The sequence below is a fragment of the Medicago sativa genome, chromosome 5, assembly GCF_051527215.1.
Source record: "Medicago sativa cultivar Bolivia chromosome 5, Bolivia_mono, whole genome shotgun sequence".
In the NCBI taxonomy this organism is placed as follows: Eukaryota; Viridiplantae; Streptophyta; class Magnoliopsida; order Fabales; family Fabaceae; genus Medicago; species Medicago sativa.
In genome coordinates, this window is record NC_140753.1 from 75,804,871 (window position 1) to 75,823,124 (window position 18,254).

The window sequence follows — 18,254 nt, forward strand, 5'->3', positions numbered from 1 at the left end:
CAAAATCCATTTATACGAGCCAGTTGAGAGCTTGTAAGAGTCCCAAGCTTCATCTTCACTTGCCGACATAATACTACACACCAACTAAAGAACGCAATCCTAAATTGCCATGCCTCATCATGTATACAAGCACTCCAGAAGTGCATACAAAATACATTCATTGAAAACTCGACAAATTTTGAAGAAACATTCCACTAAATCAAGGTTACGGTGTGTGTTCAAAGAGTGCGTCAGTGGGTGTAACGACCTTGCATGTATTGTCGTTTTTTTCCTTATAATTTTAAGACAAAAAAATAATTGTTTTTATGATTTAGGATGGAAGGAGGATAAAGTTATGAAAGTATATGAAATCTTTGAAAAAAAAAAATGAAACTTTACGAAATAGTAAGTATTAAAGGATTATTTTAATGTAACCAAAAAAAGGATTATTTTAATATCAGCATCAACAATCTCAACCTTCTACTCCTTGAAAGAAAATAAAATCTTCAACAAAATTCATGTGCAAACTACTTAAACCACTTGATTTCAATATACATTCATTTAAATAACAAGAAAAAACTCTTCTCAATTTCAACTCTAGTACTTTCCGTACCTGTGTGTCTGCTATAATCAATAAAACATGGTATTGGCCTCACTTTGCTCAACAACGGTGATTGCCATCTCAATTATTGGGGTAAATGATGTGGTTCATGCCATGAGTTACAGACAATAAATCGAATAAGCAAAAAGTTCAAAGAAAAACATAAAAAAGAAAGATATAAAGTTTAACCATGTTCAAATACCTGATAGCGATAATTGAAGGACCAAATCCCTACACCGTGACAACACTTCTTTCAATCGATGACAAAATCTATGCCGAAGATAGACGAAATGACAAAGTCATTAGAAACTTACACACACAAAGTGGAGTGTTTGAGAACAGTGTGTCCATTTTATATTGAAATATTGCAATTATTTTATGTACATTCAATTTTGACTTGTCATATTTCAAAGTAAAATATGTAATTTTTTTTTGATGGAAAGGTTATGTTTAATAAATACATATAAGAAATTGAGAGCGTATTTTTCAGAATATATTTTTTTCTCTTTTCCCGATCGAGGTTTATAATTAGATAAGGAGAGAATATTGATTTTTTTTTTTAAAATAAAAAATAAAATCTATTTTATTTTATTTTTTTTGAAGGGGGAATATCGATTTTATTATTATTAATCATTACTTAATAATTTTAGACAAATTATCCCTCAGAATATATTTTTTTTCTCCTAATGCAGGTTTATAATTATATAAGGAGAGAATATTGATTTTAATATAACCATTACTTAATAATTTTAGAGAAATTATCCCTCAAATTATTTTTTACAGGGACTAATTAGTGTAATCTACTCGGTAACCAAAGGTTTGCACTTCAATCAGCAGGGAACCGAATTCCGAATAATGTTTGACTTTAAAATAATACTAATGTTTATTTACACTATTCCCGTGTCTCTGGTTTTTTCAATGATCGTCTTGATTTACATGGAATTGTGTCATTTAGCGGAAGTGCCCCCTCCGCCAGTCAACGAGGTAGAGATGCCTCCGGTCTGAAGCCAGCTGAGGGAAGAACATGACACCATTCAGGTACCTAATAATTTTTAGAATTCAATGTAATTATAAGTGTCGTGTTGGTGTCAAACACCGGACACGCTTAATCCAAGAAGTGTCCGTACTTTATAGATCATCATCCTTCTCAAATTATTACTTGTGTCGATGCGTGTGTGTCGTTTTTTGGTGCACATGTTGTGTCCTAGGTCATACGTTTAAAAGTTTAAGTCATGGCTCGCTTAGGAGTGAAATAAGTAGATTAGTAAGAGATTTAATTTTTTCAATCACAAATATTCATCGCTAATTTTGCTTTTTCTAGTGGTGACATTAAGAGTTACAATGTCCCGATATTTGATAGAAAGAGTGATATTGAGTGTGATGTCATCAATTTCATTTATTTTCTCACATTATTTTACTTGTGTCAACATGTGCGTTTTTTTGGTGTTCGTGTTTGTATCACTAGGTCATAGGTTTAAAAGATTAGCGAGGGATTTCATGTTTTCTGTCACTAATTTTCGTTGTTAATTTTTCTTTTTCTAGTAGTGATATTGAGAAAGATACTTGACAAAGATACTTGGTGCTGGTTGTCCTTCCTGATTTTTATTAGCTGCATAATCTGGTTTTGACTTTGATGTGTGATTTGAGAAATTGTGATCTTATTTTAATTAGGAAATGTTTGAATTATAAATAGTAAAATAACTTGCCTAGAATTATTCAAAAATATTTGTTACAAATAAATTTGTATTTTTGCTTGATGAACTCTTATTTTGTTTGTGGATTTTTTTCTTCACCCAAGTTTGAATCATAGACTTTCAACTCTTTTTAACATTTAGTTCAAATCAATTTAGCAAACAAACAACCCCTTTGTTTGTAGATTTTTGTTTTGAATGGCGTTTGTAGAAAATTGACTCGACCGATTATGAACTTGTGTATTTTAAATATGTGTGAAAATGGAAATGCTCTATGTAAATGCACATTTATCTTAACAATTGGAAAAAATATAAGGATTGTGATGAAATGCTCTATGTAATGTAATTGTAACTTTTATGGAAATGCTCTATGTAATTGTAACTTTTATCTTAACAGTTGGTTTGTGAGGCTTGGAAACCGATTGGAAAGTAGGAATTTAAGGGTTGAATGGTATAGAGGTCGCCATTACTTGGACCGTGCATCAACATTGCCCCCCGTTCTTAGATCATTCTCAGAAAAGAAAATGGGTGAAATTCAACACACAATATTTTGCTGCCAAAATTTGAGATTAAGTTATGGCTTGCTTTGGGTACACAAAGCATTATTAAGAGCGAGATAAGTATATGGTGTACAGAGGTGAGTGGAACCAGTGTGTGTTCTGACTAAACCTGAGCCGTCTTCATTCTTCAATGGTAACAGAGTCCAGACCTGTTAGGATATAGAATAAAGAAAAATTAGAGTAGTCTGTAGTTATGAGTTGTTAAAGTAATTAGTGTAGTTAGTTAGTTAGCTAATTGTTTAGTTAGGTTATTTTTGCTTTAAGTTAGTTTCTTATGATCCTTTGTCCCGTTATTCTATAATCCTAACAAGACCTTCATAGTCAAAGTTAAGACTTAAATTGCTCAAATCTGTAGCAACATGGTGACTGGAACCAATATTTTGTAATGTCCTGGAAAGTCACAGTTGGCAGTGGGACGGTTTGATTGAGAGTTGTAATGTCTCGATCTTTGATAGAAAGAGCAATGTTGAGTGTGACATTTTGAGAGCCCTTATGACATCTCTACAGTAGATTTTTTAGGGACATCAAATGAGTCCGAGATAGATTTGCATATTTGACCTCAATGGTCTTTCATATTTGGCAGGCTGTGTTGCAGGAGGAGAACCCAACTCTCTCACGCTCATTTTGTTTAACATGGTTAGTGATCCTTACTATTACAGTGTCGTCCTCTCTAGCATACAGAGTTGGCCCTGAGAATTGTCGATTGACTGTGACTGTAAAATTATAGCAACATTTCTCGAATGCTACACAATGTAGTCCTTATCAATCATGTTTGATGTAAACTATTGCTACTATTTTCATCTGACAGAATACTTGTTTTTCTTATTGCCAATTGCATTTTTTAGTTAAATAAGCTAAAAACATCTTCATGAGATGGCACCAACAAGAAGTGAGTCATAATGGATTATAATTCCATTTAGCTGCTCTGGTGACAATACCTTTTAGTGCTTAGTATTTCTTAGTTGTATTTCTGGTTTTACTTCATAGGTTTTGTATGCAGAATCATGAGATGTGTGCCTATATTGTATTATGCTATGCTTAACTTGATTCTATGTTTTCATCTACTTCCTCTATTGTATATATGCCGCATGGATGTATACTGACCCATTTTGTGCATGTCTTCTATTTTTTTGAACTTTTTATGTGTATGCAGTTGAATCTCATGAAGATTGCGAGGAGCCATCTCTTAGAGATTCGTTAAGCTAGGACTTTATCCTATTAGTTTATGCTTAGAAAAGTTTGATTGTAATATTGATTTTTGTATAGGATTTGATGTACAACATTGGTTACTTTGAACATCACATGATATATTATTATTATTTGTTCCAAAGATTTAATTTGCTGTTCTCAAAATATATATTTAAAGTATTATTTCCTTTAATCACGAAGAGAAAAAATTGTTATTTGGTCAGATCATAAAGATAAAATTGTAAATTAGTTTTAAAATATCTCTCTTTTTATGTCATGATGGGGAACACAAGAAAAAAGTATTCAATGGGATCCTTTTTGTGCGTGATGTGGCTCTACTCCTGAAAGTTCTTGGCACCTAGTATTTTTTTATTTCTCAAATTAATACCAAAACTTGTTGACGTACAAAATGCCATGCATATGGCACATTTGGTACAACAAATTGTTTTCAGTGTGCATAGGAGATGTGATCAATTTTATAATCGTTTTATGGCAGCAAAGAAATTCCATGATTTGGGAGAATAAAACCACCGAGTATGTAGAAAAGTTTACTAGTAATAAGAGCTCCTACAAATTGGCAAGATTGGAAATTGGCGTCTAATTGCAACATAAATCCGCAGTTGGGAAAGTTAAAATCAATATTGATGGGGCTAACTAGTTCAAAACCAAGATTGAAAAATGTATATTCATTTACTTCTCTTTTCTTTTATCAAACTCACTCTATTTTATAAACAAACAAACAAACTACTTTGTCACCAAGTTTTCTTCATTCATTTTCCAAACAGAAATCCAACAATGTCGTCCTGGTCGGATAACTTTCGCACAATCTTCCAGGTTTTTGTGTTATCCGTTATCACTGCCTTGGTTTTAGAACTCATCTACTTGACAATCCGGATGTGCTACGAAATCTTCATCAAGTGGTGGCGTTCACCCTCACCAGCGACCGTGGCACCTGAGATGGGTAATGAGGTCGAGATGGTTCCGGTTTGAAGACATCATCCAGGTAGGTTGTTTCGTATGTTGTTCATTCTATTCTATTAATACTATGAATTGAGAACACAGAGAGAAAATGATGATTGATACATTTCATGTAATCACTTGGTTGCAAACAAGTGTTAGAGAATATTATGCCTAGATATTGTTTTTTAGGTTTAGGTTTAGATTTAAAATAAGATATCATTAAAGATAGAGATTAATTTCTATGAATTGATGGTGTAAAATTTTTGCATCCGATAAAATCATTTTTAGGAACCAACCCAAAAAGGTGGCATCATAATGTGATTTGATTAGATGTATGTGTAAAAACGTTTCACACGGTCGGTGTATATAAATTAAATCCTTAAAGGTATCATTAAGATTTAAATTTGAATATTTGTCAGAGTATTTTTAGGATTTGTTAGTTTGTTTCTTATTTAATTTTGTGTTAACTCTCCGGTTAGCCACGATGTAAGTAAAGTCTGACCAATAATTGTTCCACGCAGGAATCAAATTTGGTTCTTTTGAACGATTCGTCTTTTGGTGGAGCTCATTAACCACTTGAGTCCAATCACTTCGTTGTTTGTTTCTTATTTTAGTGATAAATATAATATCTCATTATTTTCACAATACAATAAAAAAAAATCAAGAGGTCTATAGGTTTCTTTTATATGACAAGTAGAACCTGAAACTGAAATTAATAGGTCTATAGGTCTATAGGTTTCTTTAACAAGTGCTGATAAAATTTTCATATACCTGAGACACCTTGTTGACTTCCTGCAGGATAATGTTCTTCCCTCCAGTAATGTTATACACTACTGAATAGATGATCCAATTAAAGGAGCCAAAGTAGCCTTTTCTGCTGCTTCTTCTGCTCAGTTTTTACCGGAGCAAACACCTACTCCAAGCATTGCAGTAATAGTCTTTCTTCACAGCTTTTACATCCACAAAATCCACATTTACGAGTCCAGGTATCTGGAAGAACACACAACAGTTAATATTATGATCTCGACAAAAGAATACAATAGATAAACCCTTCACATAAATACAAGCCCAAGTATGAAGGAGGAGTGACAATAGCTGTATTTGAAAGATGTACTTGTATTGTAATTTGCAAGTGAATGCTGAAAACTACTGGCTGGAGTGTAAGGTGCTGTTCTATTCTATGGTAATAAATATTGTGCTTAAGTTGTTAAAAAAAAAAAGAAATATTGTGCTGAATTATATGCAAGCAATTGTGTTGCTTGGGAGTGAAGCTATTATCATCTAAGGCCTGCGGTGAACAAGCAAAGTGAACTAATGTAAGATCCTATTCTTCCTTCACAGTAAAACCAGCAGTTTCCATCAACATAGCTTTATGTTGTCTAATCTCCCTTACATTTTATACCAAAATGGGAAAAACCTTTATTTTCTCTTTTACCTCGCCATACTAGAATTACGGTTTTTTCTTTTCACAAGAGCCAGAAACATCTCACCCATCTAGGAATTAGAAAATCAGCATGTATACGCAAGGATTATGTGTTTTCTCTTATTTACATGGCCTTAATGACATGTTTATTTAGAGTCTATGTTGAAAACATAACACTTAGGAAAAGATTCTTGATCAGAAAAAAAGTTATTATTTCGGATATAATAGTAATATTTTACACTCTAGTTTATTGATATACATAAATGCCAAGACATTATATAGAAAAGAGCAGACAGACTTGAAGGAACAAATAAGAGAGGTTGGTGCCGGAAAGTATGATGACATATTGAACCTTGATCAAGAATTCTTCATTTTAACTGAATAATACTTGTGATTTCATTATTGAATAATGTACAATGGTCATCCTTATATAAGATGTCACACAGAAGAATTCTTCAGCATCGTTCATAGTGTTGGCCAAAATGAGAATAAAACGGCCCGCAACTTAATTTTTAGAGTTAAATATCTTAGAGTAAATTACACTCCCCTCCCCTCAAAGATGCTTGAATTACACACCCCTCCCTTCTTATGTTAAACTATACGCTCCCCTCTCTTATAAGATGCTTGAATTACAACTCTCTCCCTTAATAATTAAATATGAACTACACTTTAATTTATTTTAACATAAATAAATATTTTTATGATATATATTAATTTTGAACCACCATTTAAGAAAAAAACAATTTATTTCTTTATAATTTAAATGTCAATGATAATTAAATTTAAATATTTTGCTATTGATTTTATAATTTAGAGTATAAAATTAACTTTTCAATAACCATGTTTTATTGTCTTTAAAAAATTTCACATATTTTAATTTTATTTTGGGTCGTTTCATATTTTAATACAGAGTTTAAAACTACATGTTAATGAAATTGTGAATAAAAAATAGCAAAAAATATGTATTCAATTTTTTATTATATTAAAATAGACCCGTAATACTATTTTTTTTATAAGTGTGTTATCTTATTGTTATTTTTGCTAGATTATTAGAAATAAAAAAAAATATTGAGGGGGTAAAGTGTAAATTTTAACATAAGAGGGGAGGGGAATGTAATTCAAGCTTCTCTTAGGGGAGGGGAGTGAAAAGTTTTCTAATATGTTTTGAATAAGAGGGGAGGGAAGTGTATATTTTAACAATAAGAGGGGAGGGGAGTGTAATTCAAGCATCTTAGAAGGGAGGGGAGTGCAATTTACTCAATATCTTATTTGTCTATATTTTTTTTTGTTACAATATTAAGAAAAAACAAGAAAAACAAGACAACAACTGCAGGAAAAAAAAAGAGAGCAAATCTCTCAAAAATAAGGTTCCAGCTGCATCATTCCGCAACAAAGAGAGAAGATATGTCGAGGGGAGTCTTGACGAAGAAGCTCGACATGAGAGGAAACACTCAGTTTAGCCATGAAATCCGCACATTAGTTCCTTTTACGAAGGGTATAGATAACCGAGACTTATTGGTCTATATATATAGGGTTTTGCTAGAAGCCACCCATGAAGGTGTCTTTTAGCAACCCACACATCAAGGTGTGATTTCCACTTTTCAGTTATAACTTTGCTAAAAGACACCTTCATAAAAATTAGTTGGTGTCTTTTAACAAATGCTCATAGAATAACTTGCTAAAAGACACATTCACAAAGGTGTCTTCTAGCAAAATCCATATATATATATATATATATATATATATATATATATATATATATATATATATATTACAATTTTCCGTATTAATTAAGCTTAATAAAATAAAATTGTTTTTTTTTTGTCACAAGGCAAATACAAAAGGGAACAGCAACAAAAAAAAAAAAAGAGAGAAGGAAAAGACAAGAAAAATAAAATAAGGAACTACTCTCTAGAGTAGAGGGTTCCAACTGCGTCCATCCTTATAAGATGCAAAAGATCATCCGGAGGAGAGGCATGGTAGAGCAGTTCAGTATCCGAATTAGCTCCAAGTTTAGCATAGAAGTCAGCACATTGATTTCCCTCCCTAAAAGTATGACAAACAATGACATTACTTTGCCCAATTATATCCTTAATATCTTGGATCAAGACAGCATAAACATGGTATCTCATTGGTGGCCCCTTGAGGAGGTTGATACAAAGCAAGGAGTCGGTATAGCAAACAAGCACAATTATATTCAAGCTTTTTGCCAAAATAAGACCCTGGTAGATAGCGAAAAGCTCCGCATACAGGATGTCAAAAGAAGTATTGATGCAGCCAGAAAAACCAGATAAATAGTAACCTGCACTATTTCGGATAATTCCACCAAAACCAGCTCGTATGGTTGTACCCATGCAACTACCATCGACATTAAGAATGTCACAAGAATAATTATCATTATTCCATCTAATGAATCTTTCAACCTGATCTATTTGAGAATTATTTTTGAAACAAAGATTGAAAGAATCTACCATACTGTGAATGTTGTAGGAGAGGCGACTGATAGCCCAAGTCTCGTTGTTGAGACACATGAGATTTCGATGACGCCAAGCCCACCAAACAGTGGCTGCAAAAATGAAAGATTGATGACCTGAGGAACCCTCCTTTAACCAGTGACTCACCTCCATAACTAAAAAGGAATTCTCATCATGAAAACCCACATGGTGCCAAATAGATTTTGAGAAATTGCAGTCACGGACACAATGAAGAAAAGTCTCATCTTCAAGACCACAACGAGAGCAAAGAGTCGAAGAGGCCATATTCCTGTTGTTGAGCAAAAAGAGAGTGGGAATAGAATTATGGCATGCCAACCAAAAAAGAAATTTAAGCTTTTCTCGAAGTTTTAATTTCCAAATCCAAGACCAACTGACAGAGGGTTGAACATTCGTAACGGTATGGGAAAGCAGCCAGGTATAGCCACTTTTGGTAGTGTAGACACCATTTTTACTTGATGCCCAAATAAAAGCATCTTCTAAAGAGGGGTTGAACTTGATGTTCATGTTGTTGATAAAATTCGAAGCCTCCGAGGGGAAGATGAGAGTACAAAACCTGAGAATGTGGACCACTTGAAGAGAGAACATCATTAACAGTTAAGTGTAAATCATGGATATCAATATATGGAACCATCGAACCTATGTATCCCAAAGAGCTCCACGGACAAAACCAAAAAGAAGAACTACCTGAACCCGCACGCCAAGAGTAACCTTCTTTTAAAGCATTTTTAGCATGAATGATGGAAGACCAAGTGGATGAGTAAAAAAATTTAGTTTCGATCGTAGTGAAATGAGATTTAGTTGATTTTTTTAATTAAAAATTTAAATGATAATACAAAAAAAAAATTTGTTTCAACTGTGGAAACACTATTGAAACTTTCTACCAAAAAAAATACTATAGAAACTCACACAAATTACAAGATTCCGGAGGCTAAAGCCGTCAAATCTAATAATTATCATAGTATAAATGAAAGATATATACTCCCTCCGGTTCTATTTATAAGAGAAAGTTAGGTCAATAAAAGCTAATGTATTTGGACTTTTCTTCAAAAAAAAAAGCTAATGTATTTGGACTGAATTTTTAACTAGATACATCAACTTTTGTTGACCCAAATTTCTCTTATAAATAGGACCGGAGGGAGTATTATTTAATAGTTTTAGAGAAATTATTCCAATAAAAAAATAGACAAATTAATAAATGTGATCTAACACATGATTGTGTTTTTCTTAATAACCCTAACTAATTTCCTTTTTCCGGCAAAAACTCTCTCATCTTCCTCTCAATTTTTTTTTTTGGTAACTCTTCCTCTTAATTGAAACCGATGAAAATGGAAAATAAGAAAAATAAAAATGTAATATTAAATTCGTTCCTTCTCTTTTGTGAAACTCACAATTTAACTTAATAGATAGAAATCCATCCGAAGAATGTTTGACGTTAGAATACTATTGTATATTTTCACTATTCCTGTGACTCTAATTTTTTTACTCATTTTCTTCATTTGTAAGGAATGGTGTCATTTAGCGGAAGTGATACCTCCACCAGTCAATCAGGTGGAGATGGAAATGCTTCCTGTTTGAAGGTACGGTACCTACTTTCATCCTCCTTTTTCTTAATTTTTTTTTTTTTATTGCTTTTGACTTTGATGTGTGATTTGAGAAATTATGACCTTATTTTAATTAGGAAATTGTTGAATTGTAAATTGCAAAAAAACTTGCCTAGAATTATTATATTTTGTTTGTCAGTTTTCAGAAATAGATGAGGAATGAATGCCTCTTTTAGGCAAAATTGCAATGGCACCATGCACTGTGGCCCTTGTAAAATAACCAAATGAATTTTTAGAATACACTTATAAAATAACTTATGATATCTCGTAAAGACATTTTTAGTTTACGAGTCTTTCCTAGTGGCGTAGAATTGCTAAAGTGTCGATAGCTTCACCTGTTCTTCTGGTTGATCAGAATTTATCTGCGTGAAAGGTGCGAAACTGTTTTGTATCTGGCCTGTCATAGATCATTTATAGCTTTTTTATGGTTTTGCCTGGAAATAGAAGAATGATTGTTGTCTCTAAACTGAAACAAATTTGATGATTGCGGATCTAATGGTGAGTTTATGTCATGGAATGTGTTCTGCTCTGGAGTACTGCTGTGTCCTGTGCCATGTTGCTGATTTTGTAAATGGGCTGTTCCTAGTTGATATACCTTGGAGGATTGGGACTCTGGAAGTTAATATGGTGATATTATTCTCTGAGGTGCTTGCAGTAGAGTATATGCTCTGATTTGCCAGTAGTGTTGACACAGTTCTGTAGCAGTTTGAATGCAAATACTTGAAGTGATTGGTGTGCTGGTGAAGAGTGCTCATTGTAGTATGAATTATATTTAACGAGAGCTTCTATGCTTGGATTATTTGGTGGTTTTTAAGTATGTTTGTGTTACTACTTTGAAGGAGTAACAAAGGTTATTGGTACCTTGAAGGCAAATTTGATTGGTGTCCAGTTATTGATTGGTTGTTTTTTGGAGTATACATGAGTGAGGTACTTATTCCTGTGAATTCACGATGGAGGTGATGGCTAGTGTATTAGAGTTCTCCTGATTCCTTTTTGGACTATCGTAAGAGTCTGGTGTAAGTGGTGGAATACTTATGTGTGTATTTTGTTTAGTTGGGGTGCCAGCCTGTTTTTCTTTATGATAGTAGTCTCATTTTTGGTTTCAGTATCAGCTTGAGTCTTGTTAGGAGTTAGGTCCAATAGTTGGTATTCTGGATTTCTGGTCGTGTGTGCTTAGTTTTGACATTTTGAGATCTATTGTAATTGACTAATTGTATGTTGTGATTGTCTGGTTGTCTAACACATGATATTGTAGGTCCTCTGCAACCTTCATAGAAGGTGGGTAGAGTATGACTGTGTTGATGCTGCATCAAACGCTTCTATTAATTAAATTTCTCTAATTATCAGGAAAAAAAAGAGTGAACATGAAAAGTTAATTTACTATCAAGTACTGAATTAAGTTGCTTATTTCAACACTGTCACCATTTCACCTTTATTTTCCTGTACTTTTTGTTAACAAAGAAAATCTTACAAATGCCTAGCAAATGATGTGAAATTGTGATTTTATTTTATCAGTATCATAAGAAGCGTTATTTTATCCCTAACAAAGATACTTGGTGTTGGTTGACAATCTTCTTTTTAGTGCTTAGTATCCCTTAGTTGTATTTCTTGGTTTGGCTTCATAGGTGTTGTATATGGTGTTTGCTATTGCATTGCAGCCTGCAGGGTCTATCATTCATATAACATAAGATATGTGCTTGAATTGTATAATATTATGCTTTAATTTTTCGTTTGTTTATACCTCATAAATGAAATATGTTCTGACCCCATTTATGTCTGTCTTATCTTTCTTTTTGAACTTTTTATGTGTATGCAGTTGAATCTCATGAAGTGTGAAGGAGCCATCTCGTACGGATTTTCTATTATTAGTTTATGCTTAGAAAAGATAGACTTCATATTGATTTAATGTAGAGATTCGCTAAGCTAGGACCATATTACTAGTTTATGTTTAGAAAATTTGGACTCTAGTTTGATTTCTTATTTATAGGATTAGTATATGACATTGGCTACTTTTTTTTTTTCGTGGTGGTCGGGGTTTGAACCCGAGACCTTTGCATATATTATCCATTGTCCATACCCAACTGAGCTAAGCTCACAAGGACATCACATAATATTTTTTATTAAATATTTCTTATTTGTAGTATCGATTTATAGGAGTATTTTTATCTATTGCAAGTGAAAAATGAATATATATATATATATATATATATATATATATATATATATATATATATATATATGTGTGTGTGTGTGTGTGTGCGTGCGCGCGCGCGCGCGCGTGTGTGTGTGATGCTATAATTTAAAATAGTGTAAAAGATATCTATTACAAATAAATTTGTGTTTTTCTTGATGAACTCTTGTTTTGTTTGTGGAATTTTTTTTAAATTAATTGATATATTAATTTTTTTTTCTCCTTCATCCGAGTTTGAACCCGTGTCATCCAACTCTTTTTAACTCTTGGTTCAAATCTATGAGCTAACAAACAACCTCTTTGTTTGTAGATTATTTTTTGAATGACATTTGTGGAAAATTAACTCGGCCGATTATGCACATGTGTATTTTAAATACGTGTGAAAATGGAAATGCCCTGTCTAAATGTACATTTATCTTAACAATTGGAAATAGAAAGTGACACTAGTTACAACTATATTATTGTCGAACTGATAGGTATATTTTACAACTTTTGGTATCATAAAAAACTATTTTAAAGCCTTTTTTGTGGAAATTTTTAAGCTTTTATATAAGGGCTGCATGAATCTTAAACAAAAGGATACAAAGCGGAACCCGTATTTTATCGGGTAAGGTATTGGATATTTAAAACGGATAGATCGTTATGAAATTGAATAAGGAACTATAACACAACTTTTGTTCCCTTGTTTGAATACTTTAGGTAGCATTTTTTGTCTCGTGGTAACTATTTTGTTTTTTGACAAAAAATAGTAACAAAATTTTATCCATTATATTTGGGCTATAGAATTTTTTTTTTTTCCTTTTTCAAATATTTTATTGGTTAAAAATTTATCTTTTGAAATGAATAAGTGAGAAATATCGGATTTTAACTCCAATTCTACTGATATAACACGATGTCTTTATCAATTGACTTATGCTCACGAAGATTATTGAAGTTGTTTTTAAATATGATTTATGACATGTTTTTACTTGGTACTTACAAGTTACAACAAAAAAAGTTGGATTTTCATAATACCAATTTTAGTTTTTCATCATACTTTTATGGTCACGGGAACAACCCATTTAGTCACGGACAAAACAGAGTGGACTTTAGTCAACGCATCCCAACTCATTATCTTTCACAAACGGTCTAGTTTATCCCGTTTAATATGAGTTTATGAAGAGTAGGTTAAACAAGGTGTGCTAGTTCGCATACCAATCGTACATGTATTGAGAAAATAACTCTAACTAAATAGTTTGATTCAGCTGTACATACATCTTGAACATTGAGATTTCGAGATTGAGCTTCGTTAGTATATTTAGAGAGAGGTGAATGTAAATGTTTTTACAAGGTATATTTAAGTAATAAATTTAAAAAATTTAAAAATAATATTATTGATCATATCAATTTTGTTAGGAAAATAAACTTTTTTGTAGAAAAATTAATGTATGTTCAATACTTCTCTTATTCATAGAAAAAAATTTGAAAATAATATTATTAACCATTATTTAATATAATTTTAGAAAAATTAATGTGAAAGTAGTAATTGGAATGGATGTTTGTTTTATCTTATTCTTGGGAGACTAGACTACTTGCTAGCTACTCTAACTCTACAACAACCACCGAGTGGCAATGCAATAGTACTTGATCATCATCTTCCGCGTTTTTGCTTTTTTTGGCTAAAAACTCTTCATTTCTCTTTTCTTTCTTCAAATGGAAAACAAGAACAAGAAGGAGAAAAATGTATATTCATTCATTACTTCTCTTGTCTTTTACCAAAGAAACTACTTAGTCACCAAGTTTTCTTCATTTTCCAAAGAAATCCAACAATGTCGTCAACATGGCATATCTTTCGCAACATCTTCACGATTTTTATGTTATGCGTTTTCGTTGTCATGGTATTAGAACTCATCTACAGCATAATCCGGTTGTTCTACAAAATCTTTGTCAAGTGGTGGCGTTCACCCTCACCGGCAGCAGTGGCACCTCAGCCAGTCAATGAGGTCCAAATGCTTCCTGTTTGAAGCAGACGAAGAATCCAGGTAGCTACTTTCATCCTCCTCCTAATTCCCAATCTAGTCACTCACTCGTATTTGTTTGTTTCGTATGTATGTTGTTGATTCTATTTTATCAATATTATGCCTAAATATTGTTTTTTAGATTTAAAATAAGATATCATTGAAGATATAAATTAATTTTTAGGAACTAACTTAAAAAGATGACATTACAGTGGGATTTGATTAGATATATATGTGAAAAAGTTTCACACCGTCGGTGTATATAAATTAAATCGTTAAAGATATCATTAAGATTTAAATTTGAATTTTTTTAGAGTATTTTTAACATTTGTTAGTTTGTTTCTTATTTTGAAGATAAAAATATGTTTTTAAATTATAATTTAGCCTAATGAAGAGATATAGCCAAGAGTAAAAGTTCAAACAGAGTTTTCTTCGTATTGAAGTATATCTCAATCTCATATAATTGTCACAATACAATAAAGAAAAAAACAATCAAGATGTCCCTAGGTTCCTTTTGTATGACAAAGAGAACCTAAATTAAACTAACTATAAAACAGTAATAACATAAATGCAACAAATGTATTATATTCAATATCCCCAACTTGGATTTTAGGTAGAGCTTTTGTCAATGGGTCAGATAGTTGATGTTTGGAGCTGGTGTGATTGTCAACAAGTTTGAGGAAACTAAAACAAACATATTCCCAGATAAAATGACAATCGATGTTTGGAATGTTCTTGGCAAGTGGGGTTATTTGCAAGTAGGATGCCACTTTGACTATCACAAAATACAATGCTTGAATCAACAATAACATCTAAAGCTCTGAGTAAAATTGTCTGTCACAATAACTCAGATGTGAGGGCAGCAATGACCCTGTATCATGGACTCAATCAATAACTGAGTGTTGATTATCCAGAAACTAGGCAGTTGCCCAAATAGACGGTAACTATTAAGCTGGAAAAAGCATAGTCACATAATTCGCGGTTCGTTCAGGTACACGGTACGGGTACGGGTTCGCGGTACGCGACAGGAGAAGAATTCGGTACGTATAGGGGTATACAGCTTCGGTACGCTCCGGTTCGTAGTAGTAATAATACCTAAATAAATATAGTGAGCTATAAAAAAAAAGTATTTTTCTTTACCTAATTTCTTCTACCAAGTTTCTCACTCTCCACTCTTTGTTCATGTTCTTCTCACTCAGTCCTCAACTCATGGTGATTCATTTTATATTTACTTTGTAGTCTAAACCTTTTTTTCAACCAATCAGCGGTAACCATGCTTTGGTACGCTTGGTTCGCTGGTTTGTGCGTACCAATACGCCGAAGTACCCGAATTCGGTACTCACGTACCAATTCGCAATTCTCCCTTGATTACAAGAATTATGTGACTATGGGAAAAAGAATGCCTTGATCGGGAGTACGATTCAGGTATTGTAACAGATGGTGGACAACTTGTAAATGAGAGGTCCAAGGATGAGGCATGAATTGGCTAAGCCAGTTGGCTGCGAAGGTTATATCCGGTCAAGAAATTGTGACATACATAAGCCTTCCAATGAATCTTCGATAAAGAGATAGCTCTGACACTTCTTCACCATTTGTATTATTAAGCCGGATCTGATGATCAATAGGAACAAGTTTCGGTTTCGCTGCGAGGAATCATGTGTGAGTTAACGATTTCATAGTATACTTGTGTTGGCATGAATACTTTGGTTAGACTTAGCTATCTGTAGGCAAAGGAAATATTTGAGATCACCAAGTACTTCCAGATTGAATTTGGCTTCCAACATCTGTTGTGTTTGCTTGATGAGGTCACAATTAGGACCGACTATGTTGATGTCGTATACTAGCAACACCACCAAATGACTTCCTTTCCCTTTAGTAAATAGGGAATTGTGTGCTGAACATTCAGAGAAACAAGAACTTTATATTGTGAAAGAGAATTTTTCAAACCATTGACAGGATTGTTGACGTAGTAGGATATGACATCTCCAGAGATGAAGGATTTGTGAGATGTGAGGTCTAGCAATTTGTATCCCTCATAAATAGTCAGATATCCCAAAAACACACATTGAGAGGCCAAAGGTAAGAACTTGTTCCTTAGGGATGGAACATTGGAAGCATAACATAAGCAACCAAATATGCGAAGGGCACTATAATTAGGTGACTTATCAGACAACAGTTCAAAAGGGGATCTATGTTGCAATATCAGTGATGGTGTTTTGTTTATAATGGAAGTGTCAGTTAAGACAGATTCACTCCAATATTGTGGTGGCATATTGGTCTTTCGTTATCTATGGTGGTGGCTTAGGCAATTGAGACCTTAGTTATGTTTATGTCATATTGTCTTGCTTAGGATTGGTAGAAATAAGTGATTGGAGGTCAGTAATATGCTTATCAGAAATGGAGCTGCGTGATTCATGGGACCTCAATGTGCAAGAATGAGAATTTTTTGTTGAGGCGTAGAAGATTCGGTTTTGGAACTGTATTGGTTTATGAACTCTTTTCTGATTTTTGCTTGTTTAGAAGTGTAGTGTTTCTGTTTCTGTCAAGCACTGTGATCTATTCCTTGCACAAGATATCTTGTGCTTGGTTTAGTGTTTATTTACTATGCTTTGCTTATTAAAAAAATGAGATGTGTGCTTTAATTATAATATGCTTTAATTGATTCTATATTTTCATATGCTTATATTATATATACGCCACATACATGTACATGTGCTGAGAACTGACCCCTTTTTTGTGTGTGTTTTCTTTTCTTGAATTTTTTATGTTTATGCAGATGAATTTCATGAAAAGTACGAGGAGCCTCCTATAGAGATTTGCTAAGCTAGAGACTTATTAGTTTGTGTTTAAATAAGTTGAACTTTTATATTGACTTTTTTAGAGGATTAAAGGATTAATGTATGACATTGGTTATTTAACATCACGGTATATATTACTAGTTCTAAAGATTGATTCTGTTGTCCCCAAAAATCTAGCGCATTATTTTCTTTAATCACTTTTTTTTTAAGGGACAAACGGATTTTCTTTAATCACTTAAAAAGTAGTTATTTGGACAAGTTTTCTAAAACAATTCTAAAGATTTTTGGACCAATGTAATTTGATACATCCTTATTTGATCCATAAATACAACATTGAATTTTTGGAATGACAAATAAATAAGAATAATTTGGAAAAAGACAACAAGTTGGAGAGTAACTAAGAATCAAAACTTTTACAGTAAAATCCGATTAGTTTCTCCTTTATAGATGATTTTTTCATTGAAAAACTTTTCATGAGATGCAATTTTTGTATTTAGTTAACATGCTAGGCGTGGAAATATTTATTTTTCCCTAGCCTTTTTCCAAAATCCACCATACAAACGTGACATTAAAAAATCATATCAATTGCACTTTCAAACCTCAAACATCTTGCTTCCTCAAATACGTTGGTAGAGTTGTCAAAATCATCAATGATTTAATCTAAAGATATTAGCTTTAAAATTAAGAAAACGTTGTACTAATTTGACTTAAATTTCAAAGAAGATTACATATTGTTGTTAATTTCCTTTAGGATAACAAGACATTAAGAA

The 18,254-nt window shown here is 32.7% G+C and overlaps 3 long non-coding RNA genes across 3 annotated transcripts; all 3 read left to right on the top strand.

Moving 5' to 3' along the window:
* Positions 1-1,381: 1,381 nt before the first annotated feature.
* LOC146925073 (uncharacterized) lies at positions 1,382-4,184 on the top strand. Its single transcript, XR_015010351.1, has 2 exons — positions 1,382-1,618; positions 3,985-4,184. It is a non-coding gene; the product is annotated as an uncharacterized LOC146925073 (long non-coding RNA).
* A 6,068-nt stretch (positions 4,185-10,252) lies between these two features.
* On the top strand, positions 10,253-12,645 carry LOC146925074 (uncharacterized). Its single transcript, XR_015010352.1, has 2 exons — positions 10,253-10,474; positions 12,315-12,645. It is a non-coding gene; the product is annotated as an uncharacterized LOC146925074 (long non-coding RNA).
* A 1,678-nt stretch (positions 12,646-14,323) lies between these two features.
* Positions 14,324-17,638, top strand: LOC146925075 (uncharacterized). The gene is made up of 2 exons (XR_015010353.1): positions 14,324-14,710; positions 17,463-17,638. It is a non-coding gene; the product is annotated as an uncharacterized LOC146925075 (long non-coding RNA).
* The last annotated feature ends 616 nt before the right edge of the window (positions 17,639-18,254 follow it).